A 21551-nucleotide genomic window follows, 5' to 3' on the forward strand; every position below is an offset into this window, starting at 1 on the left:
GTAAACCTGCACAAGGCTGGGATGGGCTACAGGACAATAGGCAAGCAGCTTGGTGAGAAGGCAACAACTGTTGGCGCAATTATTAGAAAATGGAAGAAGTTCAAGATGATGGTCAATCACCCTCGGTCTGGGGCTCCATGCAAGATCTCACCTCGTGGGGCATCAATGATCATGAGGAAGGTGAGGGATCAGCCAGAACTACACGGCAGGACCTGGTCAATGACCTGAAGAGAGCTGGGACCACAGTCTCAAAGAAAACCATTAGTAACACACTACGCCGTCATGGATTAAAATCCTGCAGCGCACGCAAGGTCCCCCTGCTCAAGCCAGCGCATGTCCAGGCCCGTCTGAAGTTTGCCAATGACCATCTGGATGATCCAGAGGAGGAATGGGAGAAGGTCATGTGGTCTGTTGAGACAAAAATAGAGCTTTTTGGTCTAAACTTCACTCGCCATGTTTGGAGGAAGAAGAAGGATGAGTACAACCCCAAGATCACCATCCCAACCGTGAAGCATGGAGGTGGAAACATCATTCTTTTGGGATGGTTTTCTGCAAAGGGGACAGGACGACTGCACCGTATTGAGGGGAGGATGGATGGGGCCATGTATCGCGAGATCTTGGCCAACAACCTCCTTCCCTCAGTAAGAGCATTGAAGATGGGTCGTGGCTGGGTCTTCCAGCATGACAACGACCCGAAACACACAGCCAGGGCAACTAAGGAGTGGCTCCGTAAGAAGCATCTCAAGGTCCTGGAGTGGCCTAGCCAGTCTCCAGACCTGAACCCAATAGAAAATCTTTGGAGGGAGCTGAAAGTCCATATTGCCCAGCGACAGCCCCGAAACCTGAAGGATCTGGAGAAGATCTGTATGGAGGAGTGGGCCAAAATCCCTGCTGCAGTGTGTGCAAACCTGGTCAAGAACTACAGGAAACGTATGATCTCTGTAATTGCAAACAAAGGTTTCTGTACCAAATATTAAGTTCTGCTTTTCTGATGTATCAAATACTTATGTCATGCAATAAAATGCAAATTAATTACTTAAAAATCATACAATGTGATTTTCTGGATTTTTGTTTTAGATTCCGTCTCTCACAGTTGAAGTGTACCTATGATAAAAATTACAGACCTCTACATGCTTTGTAAGTAGGAAAACCTGCAAAATCGGCAGTGTATCAAATACTTGTTCTCCCCACTGTACGTGTTGGCAAGACATAAGTTTTGATCCCATGCATGACATTATTTATGGAACTTTGTTGATGAGAACTGAATGCAAATGTGTTGTAATAAAATGTTCAGAATTATTACTCTAAGGTACAAACTTGATAATGCCTTCGGAATGTAAACAGAAGTGTAATAGTGTCAATTACCATGTAAAAATGTTGATTATTGTTCGCTGTGTTAATAAATAAATTGACTATTGACTGTGAGTGTGGAACATCCATCGTTATATGACAGGAACAGATACAACAGTAGGAGTAAAATGTTTTTGTTTAAACATTTTTGTTAGAGGTGACAACTCAAAGCTTCTTAGAGCTCAAAATGTAAAAGTCAGTCACTTACAGAATAAATGGTTTTTCTGCAGTGTCTATCTCAGCATGATCTTGCTCTACGTGTGTGCAGCACATTGAATGGTGTTTAGTCTGTTTTCAGCACGGGCACTCCCCTGTTGAAAATGAATATTTCCCTGTTTGTCTTCGATTGCTACTACCAGGAACATTCTGTCCTTCTTTAATGAAAATGTTTGACTATGTTTTTATTTGCTTTGTAACTGTTTTGTTGGAGGGGGGTTACAGGTACAGTATTCATGACAATTTACACACTTACTTTATACCACATGTATAGGTATAGGCTGCCACTCTAAATAAAATAAAGATAAATACATACAGAGAAAAAAACATATTGATCAGACAGGATTTTGTAATAATAATAATTATGTAAAAAAAAGGGAAACAAAAAGATGTGGGCCTACACCCCCAACTCCCCATCCCATTCACCCCAGCCCAAAATGTCTCTGTCCAACACTCGCATCCCCCCGGAAACCATGTTTTCCAATCTACCCACCCTGCCTAGCAACACAGGTTGGTTGTCAGTCCCCACCCCTCATATCTCTATCTACCCACCCACCCACCCCTCCCCATCACTTATTCTCTAAGCTCGTTCATGCACTTAGAAGTGTCCCAGAAAAATTAAACTACAGGACACTCCCTCATTATATAAAGAAATTTAGGGGACACAGTGAACATTTGGGAGTTTGGGCCAATTTCATTATAACATGTTTCCTTTGTGTTAAATACAGTCTGTGAACAAACTTAAAATGTATAAATTGATTGTTCGGATTACGGGATGCCAAGGTCATATTTTTCCAGTTAAACGGTTGTTCAGATTCATTTAGATCTGAGGACCATACTTTTTTAATGGCTAGCTTAGAATATGAGCTTTCCAAAAGTTGTTTATACACTGCTCAAAAAAATAAAGGGAACACTTAAACAACACAATGTAACTCCAAGTCAATCACACTTCTGTGAAATCAAACTGTCCACTTAGGAAGCAACACTGATTGACAATACATTTCACATGCTGTTGTGCAAATGGAATAGACAACAGGTGGAAATTATAGGCAATTAGCAAGACACCCCCAATAAAGGAGTGGTTCTGCAGGTGGTGACCACAGACCACTTCTCAGTTCCTATGCTTCCTGGCTGATGTTTTGGTCACTTTTTAATGCTGGCGGTGCTTTCACTCTAGTGGTAGCATGAGACAGAGTCTACAACCCACACAAGTGGCTCAGGTAGTGCAGCTCATCCAGGATGGCACATCAATGCGAGCTGTGGCAAGAAAGTTTGCTGTGTCTGTCAGCGTAGTGTCCAGAGCATGGAGGCGCTACCAGGAGACAGGCCAGTACATCAGGAGACGTGGAGGAGGCCGTAGGAGGGCAACAACCCAGCAGCAGGACCGCTACCTCCGCCTTTGTGCAAGGAGGAGCAGGAGGAGCACTGCCAGAGCCCTGCAAAATGACCTCCAGCAGGCCACAAATGTGCATGTGTCTGCTCAAACGGTCAGAAACAGACTCCATGAGGGCCCGACGTCCACAGGTGGGGGTTGTGCTTACAGCCCAACACCGTGCAGGATGTTTGGCATTTGCCAGAGAACACCAAGATTGGCAAATTCGCCACTGGCGCCCTGTGCTCTTCACAGATGAAAGCAGGCTCACACTGAGCACATGTGACAAACGTGACAGAGTCTGGAGACGCCGTGGAGAACGTTCTGCTGCCTGCAACATCCTCCAGCATGACCGGTTTGGCAGTGGGTCAGTCATGGTGTGGGGTGGCATTTCTTTGGGGGCCGCACAGCCCTCCATGTGCTCGCCAGAGGTAGCCTGACTGCCATTAGGTACCGAGATGAGATCCTCAGACCCCTTGTGAGACCATATGCTGGTGCGGTTGGCCCAGGGTTCCTCCTAATGCAAGACAATGCTAGACCTCATGTGGCTGGAGTGTGTCAGCAGTTCCTGCAAGAGGAAGGCATTGATGCTATGGACTGGCCCGCCCGTTCCCCAGACCTAAATCGAATTGAGCACATCTGGGACATCATGTCTCGCTCCATCCACCAACGCCACGTTGCACCACAGACTGTCCAGGAGTTGGCGGATGCTTTAGTCCAGGTCTGGGAGGAGATCCCTCAGGAGACCATCCGCCACCTCATCAGGAGCATGCCCAGGCATTGTAGGGAGGTCATACAGGCACGTGGAGGCCACACACACTACTGAGCCTCATTTTGACTTGTTTTAAGGACATTACATCAAAGTTGGATCAGCCTGTAGTGTGGTTTTCCATTTTAATTTTGCGTGTGACTCCAAATCCAAACCTCCATGGGTTGATACATTTGATTTCCATTGATAATTTTTGTGTGATTTTGTTGTCAGCACATTCAACTATGTAAAGAAAAAAGTATTTAATACGAATATTTAATTCATTCAGATCTAGGATGTGTTATTTTAGTGTTCCCTTTATTTTTTTGAGCCTTGTATATTATAGAGAACAGTCCTTTCGGGAGCCCATATCATTTATTTATAAATCCCATCATTGTATGGATCTGTAGTTGCGTTTCCCAAGGGACTCTACAGGCCAGAATAGCTGACCTACGATGTAAATATAGAAAAAAGGAGTTGCCTGGTAATATACAGTATATGTGCCCTTCAAATCTAGGAATGTTCTCAAACCATTACTGTCCATGACAATGGCAAAGGTACGGATTCCACATTTGGACCATTGGGGGGATGCAAAAGGCTGCCTTCCAGACCGTAAGGCATTATTGCAAAATGTTGGAGCATGGGTGTGCCATTTTAATTCCCATTAAAATGTTGCGCCAAATAGAAATTGTGTGAGCAATAATAGGACTAATACCTAGTTTACATTGTTTGAGGGATATATCAGTGAAGACCACCTCTTCCAGGTCAATAGGAGACACCATATATCGCTATACTCAGCTAGGGGGCGGAAGAATCATGTCTAAACCAATTTAGGATGGGATAAAATGCAAGTGCCTGGAAATTCAATTTAAAGTTTGGTACGGATAGTCCTCCTATGTCTTTCCCTCTTTGCAAGTTTGTTGAGGGGGGAGACCAGGAAAGAATAGAACTACAGAAACTACTTTCTGTCCTTTTTTGACAGAGAGCAAGACTCTTTTCTGTGTAACGTTGAATGATTTGAAGAGATTTAACATTTTCAAACTTAGTTTTGCAAGCAGAATTCTTAGAATTGTAACCTAATTTGAAATGTATATTACCCTGACAAACATAGATTACCTTAAAACAATTTGATTTGACAACTCATCTGGCAAGTTCAAGTATTAAAAGTTCAATATAGCATGGGAATGGCACAATGCTGTCAAGATCCTGACTATACACACAGGAATTTGGACGTTATTAGTTTCTTGTCATGCAACAGACACGTGTGCACATCTGGTGTGCAATATTCAAAAGCTATTGGTTTGTGGTGTGCCTTGGGACTACTGTAGAGCTGAGGTATCATATCTGTGCTCATATTGTCTTTCTGTGTTTATGTATTGTTATTACAAAAACAAATTCCTTCATAATAAAACTTTGTGCCAGGAAGTTTATGCTTGTTTGGGAGCAGTCACGTGATAGCACTCCAGATGCCAAGTATTCCCTATAGAGTACACCAGACGACACAGTATCTATCAACAAGGCACAGTGTGTACCAACACTTTCCTCTCAACGTTGAGTTCACCGAAACAGCTTCAATGCATCTCTAACTTCACAGTAACCAGCATATGGAGAAGCTGTACAGTGTGTAGTTAGGAATTAATGCATGAATGAATGAATACAATGCACTAAGCAACCAGGGAAGAATGCTTAGAAGGCTAAAACACTGCCTGTAAACCTGCCCCTTGTCCTCCCAGCAGCTGTTGTTGAGCTGATCTTGTTTCCAGCCATCTACCAGGGGCTCTTTGAGCCCTCCTAGACTACTGCCGCAGATCCCCTAACTCTCGCAAACATCTGCCCAGTCCTGCCCAGGCCTCTGGGGTAGAGGAACGAGCCTGCGCCACACCCCCGCTGAAGTAATTTGCTCATGTACCCCTTCCCCGGTGGCTGAAATCTAAAGAAAGGTTGGTTGCTTCCTCTTGCACGCTATCATTTTTGGAGCAGAATAAACTCAATTAAATATAATGGTGGAGCTGAAGGTAGAGGATGAGGGATGTGAGAGGAGTGAGTTGTGCATGCTATCTCTGTGACACCCAGGGCATGGACTCCTCACGGCAGCCTACATTTTTCCTGACCCCTGAATAGGGGTGCATGCAGAGAGAGAGGTTCCTCTGGGCCCTGGCCATTGTGCTGCCTACTCAGCTGAGAGGAAGTGACAGATTGGTGCTGTAAAATTGTGGGGCAGAGCAGACGAGAGAGGAATCAGGGGCCTGGAGCCTCAGGTCCTGGGTTGTGTTCTGCACAGCTTAACATTCTGCAGATGCAAAGAGAGAGCGTTGCTGACCAGCAGAGATGGCCGATCAGGAACCACTCTCTAGGTTCAAAGGGTAATCTATCGAGAAGTGGAATATTAAAAAAGGCCAACCCAGGCAGTAGCAATACACTAAATGTGGATTATGTAAACCCATAAAATATTTTATCTCAACTAATATATTCTATATTCATTTATTTTAGCTGATGAATATTCACATGGCACCCATGTATATATATATATATATATATATATATATATATATATATATATATACTGTCACGACTTCTGCCGAAGTCGTTGCCTCTCCTTGTTCGGGCGGTGTTCGGCGGTCGACGTCACCGGTCTTCTAGCCATCATCGATCCATTTTTCATTTTCCATTGCTTTTGTCTTGTCTTCCCACACACCTGTTTTCAATCCCATCCATTACCTCTTGTGTATTTAACCCTCTGTTTCCCCTCATGTCTTTGTCAGGGATTGTTTTATGTCAACTGTTGGTTATTGATGTATAGGTGTGCGACGGGTCCCCGTACCATGTTGATTTTTACGTATGTACATTGTTCGTGTTTGGAGCATTGTTAAATGGACATTTATTAAAAGTCTCCATTACACTCAGTTTAACTCTCCTGCGCCTGACTTCCCTGCCACCTATACACACGGCTCTGACAGAATCCCTGACCACGCTATGAAGTCAGCAGGACGAGACACTTCGTTCATGGAGCTAGAGGAACGCGTCATGGATCAAGCGGAGGAGATTGACAGTCTGAGCGCTGCCATGGATCGCATTGTCCAGAATATGGATCGCTTGGAGAGACAGGGAGTTTTTCCAACGCCTCTACCACCACAACCGGTATTTCCGTCGAACGCTTTTCCTCCTCCTGAAGATAACAAGATCCATTTATCCCTACCCACCGGATACAATGGAGATACTGCCAGCTGCCAGGGCTTTCTCCTAAAACTGAACTTATATCTGGCCACGGTCTCTCCAGTACCATCTGACCGTGAGAAGAGTTACGCCCTCATCTCATGCCTCACCGGGAAAGCCCTGGAGTGGGCCAGCGCTGTGCGTAGAGAGGAGTATGCGGCGTTGGACCATTTTGAGGAGTTCATCCGCCATTTCCGGAAGGTATTCGACCACCCATCCGAAGGCAGATCGGCGGGTGAGCTCCTCTATCATCTGAGGCAGGAGAAGAGGAGTGCACAGGAGTTCGCCTTGGAGTTTAGGACCTTGGCTGCCGGTGCTGGATGGAGCGACAGGGCCCTGATCGACCATTACCGTTGTAGTCTACGCGAGGACGTCCGTCGGGAGCTGGCCTGTAGAGACACCACCCTCAACTTCGATCAGCTGGTGGACATGTCCATCAGGCTGGACAACATGCTGGCTACTCGTGGACGTCTAGATCGGGGTCTGGTTGTTCCATCCTCCCGCACCCTCTCTCCCGAACCTATGGAATTGGGAGGGATGGTGCGCAGGGAGACCGGAGGGGGTTCCCGCTCGAGCACCATCTATGGTCGCAGAGATCACACTGCTGATCGGTGCCGGGTTGGTTCCTCTGGGAATAGAGAAGGCAGGCAGGGCACTCTGGCATCACCCCAGGTGAGTAGGCACCATTCTCATCCAGAGCCCTCTGTCGCACTAATGTTTGTCTCTGTCACTTTTCCGGATTTTTCCCTGCATTCCCAGTATAAGGCGCTTGTAGATTCAGGCGCAGCTGGGAATTTCATTAATAAAGATTTAGCTTATAGTTTAGGGATCCCTATTGTTTCTGTGGATATGCCTTTCCCTATTCATGCCTTAGATAGTCGACCATTAGGTTCAGGGTTTATCAGGGAGGTCACCGCACCTTTGTGTATGATAACGCAGGAGGGTCACAAGGAGAAGATTAGTCTTTTCCTTATTGATTCTCCTGCGTATTCTGTGGTGCTAGGCCTACCCTGGTTAACTTGTCATAACCCCACTGTTTCTTGGCCACAGAGGGCTCTCACAGGGTGGTCGCGAGAGTGCTCAGGTAGGTGTTTAGGGGTTTCCGTTGGTGCTACTACGGTGGAAAGTCCAGACCAGGTCTCCACCGTGCGCATTCCCCCTGAATATGCCGATTTGGCTCTCGCCTTCTGTAAAAAGAAGGCGACTCAATTACCACCTCATCGACGGGGGGATTGTGCGATAGATCTCCTGGTGGACGCTGCATATCCCAGGAGTCACGTGTATCCCCTGTCGCAAGCGGAGACGGTAGCTATGGATACATATATCTCTGAATCCCTGCGTCAGGGGTTCATTCAGCAATCCATTTCACCAGCCTCTTCGAGTTTCTTTTTTGTGAAGAAGAAGGATGGCGGTTTACGCCCGTGCATTGATTATCGAGATCTCAATAAAATCACGGTGAAATATAGTTACCCGTTACCTCTGATAAATACAGTTATTGAGTTAATGAACGGGGCACGCTTCTTCACAAAATTGGATCTCAGGAGTGCGTACAATCTGGTGCGTATTCGGAAGGGTGATGAGTGGAAGACAGCATTTAGCACCACCTCAGGTCATTATGAGTACCTTGTCATGCCATATGGGTTGATGAATGCTCCATCAGTCTTCCAATCATTTGTAGATGAGATCTTTAGGGACCTGCATGGGCAGGGTGTAGTGGTGTATATCGATGATATTCTAATATACTCCGCTACACGCGCCGAGCATGTGTCCCTGGTGCGCAGGGTGCTTGATCGCCTGTTGGAGCATGATTTATATGTCAAGGCTGAGAAATGCTTGTTCTTCCAACAATCCATCTCCTTCCTAGGGCATCGGATTTCCACTTCAGGAGTGGAGATGGAGAGCGACCGCATTACAGCCGTGCGTAATTGGCCGACTCCAACCACGGTAAAGGAGGTGCAGCGTTTTTTAGGGTTTGCCAATTACTACCGGAGATTTATCCGGGGTTTTGGTCAGGTGGCTGCTCCCATTACCTCACTGCTAAAGGGGGGCCCGGCGCGCTTGCAGTGGTCGGCTGAGGCGAACAGGGCTTTTGGACACCTGAAGACTCTGTTTACCTCGGTGCCTGTGTTGGCTCATCCGGATCCCTCTTTGCCATTCATAGTGGAGGTGGACGCATCCGAAGCTGGGATAGGAGCAGTGCTCTCTCAGCGTTCGGGTGTGCCACTGAAGCTTCGCCCCTGTGCTTTCTTTTCGAAGAAGCTCAGCTCGGCGGAGCGAAACTATGATGTGGGGGACCGGGAGCTGTTAGCTGTCGTACAGGCCTTGAAGGCGTGGAGGCATTGGCTTGAGGGGGCTAAACACCCTTTTCTCATCTGGACTGACCACCGCAATCTGGAGTACATCCGGCAGGCGAAAAGACTGAATCCTCGTCAGGCAAGGTGGGCCATGTTTTTCACTCGTTTTGTGTTTACCCTTACTTACAGACCAGGCTCCCAGAACGTCAAGGCAGACGCATTGTCTCGGCTGTATGACACAGAGGAGCGGTCCATGGATCCCACTCCCATACTCCCAGCTTCGTGTTTGGTGGCGCCAGTAGTGTGGGAGCTGGACGCGGACATTGAGCGGGCGTCACGTGCAGAGCCCTCTCCTCCTGAGTGTCCAGCTGGTCGTCTGTACGTTCCGTCTGCTGTCCGCGACCGATTGATCTATTGGGCTCACACGTCACCCTCCTCTGGTCATCCTGGGATAGGTCGGACGATGCGCTGTCTTGATGGGAGGTACTGGTGGCCCACTTTAGCTAAGGACGTGAGGATTTATGTTTCCTCCTGCTCGGTGTGCGCCCAGTGCAAGGCTCCTAGACACCTGCCCAGAGGTAAGCTTCAACCTTTACCTGTTCCTCAACGGCCATGGTCGCACCTGTCGGTGGATTTTTTGACTGATCTTCCACCTTCACAGGGTTACACCACGATCCTGGTCGTTGTGGATCGGTTTTCGAAGTCCTGTCGTCTCCTCCCGTTGCCCGGTCTCCCAACGGCCTTACAAACTGCAGAGGCCCTGTTTACACACGTTTTCCGGCACTATGGGGTGCCTGAGGATATAGTGTCTGATCGGGGTCCCCAGTTCACATCAAGGGTCTGGAAGGCGTTCATGGAACGTCTGGGGATCTCGGTTAGTCTTACCTCAGGTTTTCACCCCGAGAGTAATGGGCAGGTGGAGAGAGTTAACCAGGATGTGGGCAGGTTTTTGCGGTCCTATTGCCAGGACCGGCCAGGGGAGTGGGCGAAGTTCGTGCCCTGGGCAGAGATGGCCCAGAACTCGCTACGTCACTCTTCCACTAACCTCACTCCTTTTCAATGTGTATTAGGGTATCAGCCGGTTCTGGCTCCTTGGCATCAGAGCCAGACCGAGGCTCCTGCGGTGGACAATTGGTTTCGGCGCGCTGAGGAAACCTGGGAGGCAGCCCACGTCCACTTTCAGCGCGCCATAAGGCGCCAGAAAATTGGCGCAGACCGTCGCCGCAGTGAGGCCCCGGTGTTCGCACCTGGGGACAGGGTCTGGCTCTCGACCCGAAACCTGCCCCTCCGCCTGCTCTGCCGGAAGCTGGGTCCGCGGTTTGTGGGGCCGTTTAAAGTCCTGAGGAGAGTGAACGAGGTATGTTATAGGTTACAACTGCCCACTAATTACCGTATTAACCCCTCGTTCCATGTGTCTCTCCTCAGGCCGGTGGTGGCTGGCCCGCTCCAGGAGGCTGAAGTGCGTGAAGTTCCTCCGCCTCCTCTTGACATCGAGGGGGTCCAGGCGTACTCTGTTCGATCCATTTTGGATTCGAGACGTCGGGCGAGGGGCCTTCAGTACCTCGTGGACTGGGAGGGGTACGGGCCGGAGGAGAGATGCTGGGTTCCGGTGGAGGACGTTTTAGATCCTTCCATGTTAAAAGAATTCCACCGCCTCCATCCGGATCGCCCTGCACCTCGCCCTCCGGGTCGTCCCCGAGGCCGGTGTCGACGCGCAGCTGGAGCCGCGCGTCAAGGGGGGGGGGTACTGTCACGACTTCTGCCGAAGTCGTTGCCTCTCCTTGTTCGGGCGGTGTTCGGCGGTCGACGTCACCGGTCTTCTAGCCATCATCGATCCATTTTTCATTTTCCATTGCTTTTGTCTTGTCTTCCCACACACCTGTTTTCAATCCCATCCATTACCTCTTGTGTATTTAACCCTCTGTTTCCCCTCATGTCTTTGTCAGGGATTGTTTTATGTCAACTGTTGGTTATTGATGTATAGGTGTGCGACGGGTCCCCGTACCCATGTTGATTTTTACGTATGTACATTGTTCGTGTTTGGAGCATTGTTAAATGGACATTTATTAAAAGTCTCCATTACACTCAGTTTAACTCTCCTGCGCCTGACTTCCCTGCCACCTATACACACGGCTCTGACATATACGTACAATAGTATATAAAATTCTATAAAATAACATCCTTTAAGTAAACACAGAGCATAATCCACATATGATTTTGCATCCGTTCATCCCTCAAGAGATTTGGACAAGAATAGTCACATTCTTGAGGCGCCAACAGAAATAAAATATTCCCTTAAAATAGTGTATCCAGATCTGAGCCTGAGCCCTTAATTGCAGTGACATCCAGAAGAGTGCACTCTGTCTACAAACTACAGAATCTAAACAAATAACTCAGATTTATGCTGCTCTCTCCAAACTGGGTTATGTGTGCAAAAAAGGTCACAGAAAAACTTTAAAAACAGTATCCAATCTGGAATATGAACACTCAAAATGTGATGCAAGCCTATACACAGCATGTGGTTTGCTGCAGAAAATAAAACGGTTAAAACAGGGGTGGAGGGGATAGAGGCTGATAACAAAGCCAAATCCCCCTCAGTACTGCTTCGGTGACATAATGTGTCTGGCATGGCTCCCCCAGCCGCAAAGCATGTCGGGTTGGGTTCGTCTTCATTAGCTTTCTGAATAGAACACAACATTACGCCATTGTGAATATGTATGATCATGCTCTTATCAGTGTGTATAATGAGAAAGAGTGCTAATGGTGGAATTAGGTTGTTTACATACCACAGTAATGACTATGGCTAATGAACAGTTTGCTATACATAACCAATGCTGTCATTAGTTGAGGGAAAGGACAATAGCAGCCAGATGGATTATTACAGATAGGCAGGGTCAAAGCAACTGCCACGGTATGGTTGTCCATTTCAATAACGTCAGTGTAAGATGTTGTGAAGACATCTCTTTAAAAGAGTTTGTTTGTCATCTAAACTTGTAGAGCGTTGAATGTACGATGGCTGACCTGACAACACATGTAAGTCATTGTGAAGACAATCCATACGAAGACAGAAATACAATACACACGCATGCCCACATACTGTTTTGAAGTGTTTATAATGACAGGTATGTATTTTTGTGTGAAAAGCAATTTGTCTGCTATTATTTGGCCGCTATTAAATACTTTTGGTTCACTACATGTGCAACCTTAGGGACCTTAGGGACCTAAGTAGCCTGCCACCACAGCAGAGTACAGTACAGTGCAGCGCTGCAGCTAGTGTATTCCACCATGATACATCAGGGAGCAGAGGACTGCAGCTAGTGTATTCCACCATGATACAGCAGGGAGCAGAGGACTGCAGCTAGTGTATTCCACCATGATACATCAGGGAGCAGAGGACTGCAGCTAGTGTATTCCACCATGATACATCAGGGAGCAGAGGACTGCAGCTAGTGTATTCCACCATGATACAGCAGGGAGCAGAGGACTGCAGCTAGTGTATTCCACCATGATACATCAGGGAGCAGAGGACTGCAGCTAGTGTATTCCACCATGATACAGCAGGGAGCAGAGGACTGCAGCTAGTGTATTCCACCATGATACATCAGGGAGCAGAGGACTGCAGCTAGTGTATTCCACCATGATACAGCAGGGAGCAGAGGACTGCAGCTAGTGTATTCCACCATGATACAGCAGGGAGCAGAGGACTGCAGCTAGTGTATTCCACCCTGATACAGCAGGGAGCAGAGGACTGCAGCTGAACACACCTGCCAATTACCCTGACCCCAGGGCTGAGGATCCAAAAATAAAAATACTCATGAATCCAGCTAAATATTAGTTAGTGTCACTAGTATGCATACTGCATGGTGGAGTGAAAAGGGTATTTATCTATTAGACGAGTGTTGAATTTATTTCCTGCTACTTCACAGTGTAGGTTTAGACCAATGGCAATGGTAATGTATCTCCAGTCTGTAGGCAGAGATGTACAGCACTGACTGTAATTCTGTGCTCTCAAGGCCACTCTGGGGAGCCGTGGGGGAGAGTCCACTAGTATCAGCCTCCATCAAAGGCCATTTGTCAACTTTCTTTAGTGCACTCTAGTTCACAGAGCTGATAGGGCTAGCCCTGATGCCCCCAAATCCTCTGCAGGCATACTGAATCAAGTGGAAAATGGAAGTTGACTGCGCAGCAGCATGACAGTGGAGGACGTTTTAGCTTGTGAGTGGAAGAGTTTGTTTTCATCCCTGGATATAGGTCTGTAGCTGTCCATGGTACTGTTAGGGCAATAGCTGCCTGGATATCTGTCCATAGTACTGTTTAGGGCAATAGCTGCCTGGGTATCTGTCCATAGTACTGTTTAGGGCAATAGCTGCCTGGGTATCTGGCATAGTACTGTTTTTACTGTGGTTGCTAGAATATAGCCCTGTAGCTGTACAGTACATAGTGCTGTCTATAGCTACCTTGGTATAGAGCTATAGCTGTCCATGGTGCTGTTTAAAGCTGCAGCTGCCTTGGTATAGGGATGTATCTGTCCATGGTGCTGTTTATGGCTGTAGCTTCCTTGATATAGGTCTGTATCTGTCCATGGTGCTTTTTTGGCTGCAGGTGCTTTGGTTTAGGGCTGTATCTGTCCATTGTGCTATTTATGGCTGCAGCTGCCTTGGTACAGGGCTGTAGCTTGCTGCTTATAGAGCTGCAGCTGCCCATTGTGCTGTTTTATTATATTACCTAGTATAATAACAATAAAAAAATGTTAACCTCTATTTAACTAGGCAAGTCAGTTAAAAACAAATTCTTATTTACAATGATGGCCTAGGAACAGTGGGTTAACTGCCTTGTTCAGGGTCAGAACGACATATTTTTACCTTGTCAGCTCGGGGATTCGATCTAGCAACTTTTCGGTTACTGGCCCAATGCTCTAACCACTAGGCTCTAACCACTAGGGGTTGCTTATATTTGTTGTGTTACACACTTCTGCAAGTGTGTTTGAACATTTGTTTTTTGCATATCCCAACTCCCCCTGAGACACCCGTAGGGAATGGGGTCACCATTGTCCGGAGCCCCTGGAGCAATTAGGGTTAAGTGTCTTGCTTAATACTTCTTATGGCTGAGATCCCGTTAACGGGATCGATATGACAACAGCCAGTGAAAGTGCAGGGCGCCAAATTCAAACAACAGAAATATCATAATTAAAGTTCCTCAAACATACAAGTATTTTATACCATTTTAAAGGTAATCTTGTTGTTAATCCCATCACAGTGTCCGATTTCAAAAAAGCTTTACTGCGAAAGCCCCACAAACGATTATGTTAGGTCACCGCCAAATCACAGAAAAACACAGCCATTTTTCCAGCCAAAGACAGGAGTCACAAACAGCAGAAATATACAGTGAGGGGAAAAAGTATTTGATCCCCTGCTGATTTTGTACGTTTGCCCACTGACAAAGAAATGATCAGTCTATAATTTTAATGGTAGGTATATTTGAACAGTGAGAGACAGAATATCAACAAAAAAATCCAGAAAAACGCATGTCAAAAATGTTATGAATTGATTTGCATTTTAATGAGGGAAATAAGTATTTGACCCCTCTGCAAAACATGACTTAGTACTTGGTGGCAAAACCCTTGTTGGCAATCACAGAGGTCAGACGTTTCTTGTAGTTGGCCACGAGGTTTGCACACATCTCAGGAGGGATTTTGTCCCACTCCTCTTTGCAGATCTTCTTCAAGTCATTAAGGTTTCGAGGCTGACGTTTGGCAACTCGATCCTTCAGCTCCCTCCACAGATTTTCTATGGGATTAAGGTCTGGAGACTGGCTAGGCCACTTCAGGACCTTAATGTGCTTCTTCTTGAGCCACTCCTTTGTTGCCTTGGCCGTGTGTTTTGGGTCATTGTCATGCTGGAATACCCATCCACGACCCATTTTCAATACCCTGGCTGAGGGAAGGAGGTTTTCACCCAAGATTTGACGGTACATGGCCCCGTCCATCGTCCCTTTGATGCGGTGAAGTTGTCCTGTCCCTTTAGCAGAAAAACACCCCCAAAGCATAATGTTTCCACCTCCATGTTTGACGGTGGGGATGGTTTCTTGGGGTCATAGGCAGCATTCCTCCTCTTCCAAACACGGCAAGTTGGGTTGATGCCAAAGAACTCCATTTTGGTCTCATCTGACCACAACACGTTCACCCAGTTGTCCTCTGAATCATTCAGATGTTCATTGGCAAACTTCAGACGGGCATGTATATGTGCTTACTTGAGCAGGGGGACCTTGCGGGCGCTGCAGGATTTCAGTCCTTCACGGCATAGTGTGTTACCAATTGTTTTCTTGATGACTATGGTCCCAGCTACCTTGAGATCATTGACAAGATCCTCCTGTGTAGTTCTGGGCTGATTCCTCACCGTTCTCATGATCATTGCAACTCCACGAGGTGAGATCTTGCATGGAGCCCCAGGCTGAGGGAGATTGACAGTTCTTTTGTGTTTCTTCCATTTGCGAATAATCACAGAAACTGTTGTCACCTTCTCACCAAGCTGCTTGGCGATGGTCTTGTAGCCCATTCCAGCCTTGTGTAGGTCTACAATCTTGTCCCTGACATCCTTGGAGAGCTCTTTGGTCTTGGCCATGGTGGAGAGTTTGGAATCTGATTGATTGATTGCTTCTGTGGACAGGTATCTTTTATACAGGTAAGAAACTGAGATTAGGAGCACTCCCTTTAAGAGTGTGCTCCTAATCTCCGTTCGTTACCTGTATGAAAGACACCTGGGAGCCAGAAATCTTTTTGATTGAGAAGGGGTCAAATACTTATTTCCCTCATTAAAATGCAAATCAATTTATAACATTTTTGACATGCATTTTTCTGGATATTTTTGTTGTTATTCTGTCTCTCACTGTTCAAATAAACCTACCATTAAAATTATAGACTGATAATTTCTTTGTCAGTGGGCAAACGTACAAAATCAGCAGGGGATCAAATCCTTTTTTCCCTCACAGTAGATAAAATGAATCACTAACCTTTGATGATCTTCATAAGATGACACTCATAGAACTTCATGTTACACAATACATGTATGTTTTGTTCGGTAAAGTTCATATTAATTTAAAAAAAGCTCAGTATACATTGGCACGTTATGTTCAGTAGTTCCAAAAACATCCGGTGATTTTGCAGAGAGCCTCATCAATTTCCAGAAAAACTCATAATAAATGTTGATCAAAGATACAAGTTTTATACATGGCATTTTAGATCCACTTCTCCTTAATGCAACCGATGTGTCAGATTTCAAAAAAGCTTTATGGAAAAAGCAAACCATGCAATAATCTGAGGTCAGCGCTCAGAGCCCAATCAAGACAAAAAGATATCCGCCATATTGTGCAGTCAACAGAAGTCAGAAATAACATTATAAACATTCACTTACCTTTGATGATCTTCATCAGAATGCACTCCCAGGAATCCCAGTTCCACAATAAATGTTTGTTTTGTTCGATAATGTCCATCACTTATGTCCAAATAGCTACTTTTGTTAGCGTGTTTTGTAAACAAATCCAATGTCACGAATCGCGTTCACTAGAAGCAGACGAAATGTCAAAAAGTTCCGTTACAGTCCGTAGAAACATGTCAAACGATGTATAGAATCCATCTTTAGGATGTTTTTAACAGAAATCTTCAATAATGTTCCAACCGGAGAATTCCTTTATCTTCAGAAAAGCAAATGGATTAGAGCTCGCTCTCACATGAACGAGCATCACGAGCTCAAAGCATTCTGCCAGACCTCTGACTCACTCCCCTCTCATTTGGCCCCACTTCACAGTAGAAGCATCAGACAAGGTTCTAAAGACTGTTGACATCTAGTGGAAGCCGTAGGAAGTGCAACATGACCAATATCCCACTGTATCTTCAATAGGGGCTGAGTTGAAAATCGACCAACCTCATATCCCCATTCCTGGTTTAATTTTTTCTCAGGTTTTTGCCTGCCATATGAGTTCTGTTATACTCACAGACATCATTCAAACAGTTTTAGAAACTCCAGAGTGTTTTCTTTCCAAATATACTAATACTATGCATATATTAGCAACTGGGACTGAGGAGCAGGCAGTTTACTCTGGGCACCTTATTCATCCAAGCTACTCAATACTGCCCCCAGCCATAAGAAGTTTTAAGGGCACAGCACTACATTTTTTCACCTTGTTGGCACTGGGATTCGCCCAACACCCTAACCTTGAGGCTAACTGCTCATGGTGCTGAAACATATGCTCTGATAATAAGCCACAGCAGCTTCTTGTTTCAGAGATCTGTAAAAAACATAATTGGACAGTATATGAAGCATAGAATTGGGAGCAAGGTTGGCTGGCTTAAGTTAACTTCTTATGGCTGCAGGGGCAGTATTGAGTAGCTTGGATGAAAGGTGCACAGAGGTGCCCATAATAAACGGTCTGCTCCTCAGTCCCAGTTGCTAATACATGCATATTATTATTCGTATTGGATAGAAAACACTCTGAAGTTTCTAAAACTGTTTGAATTATGTCTGTGAGTATAACAGAACTCATATGGCCAGCAAAAACATGAGAAGTTCCACTTCCTGTTAGAATTTTTTCTGAGGTGGCAGATTTTCAACCAAGCTCTCATTGAAATTACAGCGAGATGTCAACAGTCAATAGAACTTTGTCTGATGACTCTAATGTGAGGGGGGCCGAAGGAGACAGGAATTAGTCAGGTCTGCCACGAGCTGACCATGCTTTCACATGCGCATTCACATGAGGAGGACCTCCGTTCCACCGCTCTTCTGAAGTCAATCTAATTCTCCGGTTGGAACGTTATTCAAGATGTATGTTAACAACATTCTAAAGATTGATTCAGTACATTGTTTGACATGTTTCTACTGACTGTTACGGAACTTTTGGACATTTTGTCACGTTATAGTGGACGCGCTTTGTGACTTTGGAATTGTTTACCAAAAGCGCTAACCAAAGTAGCTAATTGGACATAACTCTGGAGCTCTGTCAGAGTTACCATCAGGTTATTTGTTACCTACCTGACCAAGGTCCTTCTCCCCCGATTGCTCAGTTTGGCCGGGCGGCCAGAGTCTTAGTGGTTCCAAATTTCTTCCATTTAAGATTGATGGAGGCCACTATGTTCTTGAAGACCTTCAATGCTGCAGAAATGTTTTGGTACCCTTCCACAGATCTGTGCCTCGACACAATCATGTCTCGGAGCTTCCTTCGGCCTCATGACTTGGTTTTTGCTCTGACATGCACTGTCAACTGTGGGACAGGTGTATGCCTTTATAAATCATGTCCAATCAATTGAATTTACCACAGGTGGACAGCAGTCAAGTTGTAGAAACATCTCAAGGATGATCAATGGAAACAGGATGCACCTGAGCTCAATTTTGTGTCTCATAGCAAAGGGTCTGAAAACTTATTTAAATAAGGTATTTCTGTTTTTTATATTAATACATTTGCAAAAATGTAAACAAAACCGGTTTTCACATCGTCAATATGGGGTATTGTGTGTAGATAATAATTTAATCAATTTTAGATTAAGGCTCTAACGTAACAAAATGTGGAAAAAGTCCAGTGGTATGAATACTTTCCGAATGCACTGTCTGTAATGTTTGTTGATTTATTTTTCCAAAACTCATGAATGTGATGTATTTCAATATGTTACACATTTATTGTTTTGCATCAAAGCAAGGTTTATTTGACTACAACCATTTGTTTATACACACAATGTTATATCTGTATAAATAAGCATTAAAATACTAGTGTTCAATTCTTGAAGTCCACAAGGTAGAAATATGAGAGAAGGATGAAAACAATGATTACAATGCACCTGGCAGGTTGGAGAACTGTGGAGTAATGGAGGGGTGGGTAAAACAACAAAAGACATCAGAGGATTCCTGCTTGGGGTTGATCCATAGCAAAGGTACCTCAAAACAAAGGTATCAACAAGGAGGGTAAAAATAAGGCTTGATTGAAGAAAGTGGAAGGAGCTCATCCATATTGTATTATCAGCAGAAACATTCCCCGACATTAAGAAGTTAATAATAAACTCTGCTGCCAGAAATTAGGAAAAGGAAGAAGCAAGAGCAGGCTTCAAACATTCCTCATATTTTTTTTTTCCTGACTGATGATTATAAAAACACATTTTTTAAATGTATCCAAGGTGGAAAGCCAAGCACATGCATATTGGCAGCTTGCAGAAACTTTCATTCATGTTTTTCTGTTTATTTAATAAATTTATATTTAAATTCAAACTAATCAAAATGCTCTGTAGAGCTCTGAAAGAGTCTGTTATAATGATGATGTTAGTATAGAACAGAGACAGAGTTCAGATGAAAACAGAAATAATTAAATCAAACCTGCACTGTGGGAAACCCTGCATGGGTTTTATTGAATTCAAGCCTGAACATCAATACACACCTATAGACCTCTCAGTATACATGTTATTGCTAGCACTAATCACTCTGCATGTAAATAAATTGCACATTCTCATTTGTGTGTTCCCAAAAAACTACTATCTCACAAGAAACAGACTCCCTAAATTCAACTTGATAAGAGATTGCATGAGCACATGTCAGTGTGGTTCGCATGTAAAACACAAGGACTTAAATGTTGTATCTTAATGGTCCTGTATATATCTGACGTCAGTCAACAAGTAGTGTCTTAGAGGTTACATTTCTGTGATAGGCAAGGAAATAGGATTTTTCCAATGCCCTCTGTTTGCTGTCTGTGAGTCAGCATGCAAAGCAGACAATAATAATTAAGAAACAGATGTGAAGCTGCACACACACACACACACACACACACACACACACACACACACACACACACACACACACACACACACACACACACACACACACACACACACACACACTGTTAACATTGATAAGGCTGTGACACAAGCATGAGTGCAAACATGCCTTAATAATGAATCAAATGATTGTGCACAGTGGCTAACGTCAGAGCAGTGACTTATGTGGCAGCAGCACAACTAACACATGGGGATCGTTGCTATCAGACTGCATTTTAGTCACCCAGAGAAATAATCTCAGAACACTTAGTAGCTGGACACAGTGTGCAGATAAAACCTGTTTACTTCTCTGTCTAAGATTAAGTGCTTGTGGGAGCTAAAAACATAAATCACCACGGCAGCACAGAACCTCATGAATGACTTCCGTCATGAAAAAAATGCTATGGTATAAATGCTATAGTTTTCACTCTAGGGTTTTTGTGGACTTTACTGTAGTATTCACTGTATTGAATGGAGACTGGACTGCAGACTGGACTGTAGTTGGGGACAATTTTATTGGGGACAATAAAAGGCCACTCTAAAATGTGTGGTTTTGTCACACAACACAATGCCACAAATGTCTCATGTTTTGAGGGAGCATGCAATTGGCATGCTGACTGCAGGAATGTCCACCAGAGCTGTTGCCAGATAATTTAATGTGCATTTCTCTACCATAAGTCGCCTCCATTCCAATTTTAGAGAATTTGGCAGTAAGTACAAACGGCCTCACAACCGCAGACCAGGTGTAACCACGCTAGATCAGGACCTCCACACCCGGCTTCTTCACCTTCAGGATCGTCTGAGACCAGCTACCCGGACAGCTGATGAAACTGTGGATTTGCGTAATCTAAGAATTCCTGCACAAACATGCTCGTCGTCCTCACCAGGGTCTTGACCTGACCTTGGATGGCCACTGATACGCTGGAGAAGTGTGCTCTTCATGGATGTATCCCGGTTTCAACTGTACCAGCCAGATGGCAGACAGCGTAGCGTGTATGGCGTTGTGTGAGCGAGCGGTTTGCTTATGTCAATGTTGTGAACAGAGCAGTCATATGGGCAGGCATAAGCTATGGACAATGAACACAACTGCATTTTATCGATGGCAATTTGAATGCACAGATATACCGTGATGAGATCCTGAGGCCCATTGTCATGCCATTCATCCGCCTCATGTTTCAGCATGATAATGCACGGCCCCATGTCGCAAGGATTTCTACACAATTCCTGGAAGCTAAAAATGTCCCAGTTCTTCCATGGCCTGCATACTCACCAGACATGTTATCAATTGAGCATGTGTGGGATGTATGTGAATGACAGCACGTGTACTACAGCATCTTTCAATTCCCGCCAATATCCAGCAACTTCACACAGCCATTAAAGAGGATTCAGCGATTGAGGAGGAGTGGGACAACATTCCACAGGCCACAATCAACAACCTGATCAACTCTATGTGAAGGAGGTGTGTGGCGCTGCATCATGCAAATAGTGGTCACACCAGATACCGACTGGTTTTCTGATCCACACCCCTACCATTTTGGTTGTTGATATCTGTTACCAACTGATGCATATCTG

This window comes from Salvelinus alpinus, chromosome 9, assembly GCF_045679555.1.
Source record: "Salvelinus alpinus chromosome 9, SLU_Salpinus.1, whole genome shotgun sequence".
NCBI classification, from domain to species: domain Eukaryota; kingdom Metazoa; phylum Chordata; class Actinopteri; order Salmoniformes; family Salmonidae; genus Salvelinus; species Salvelinus alpinus.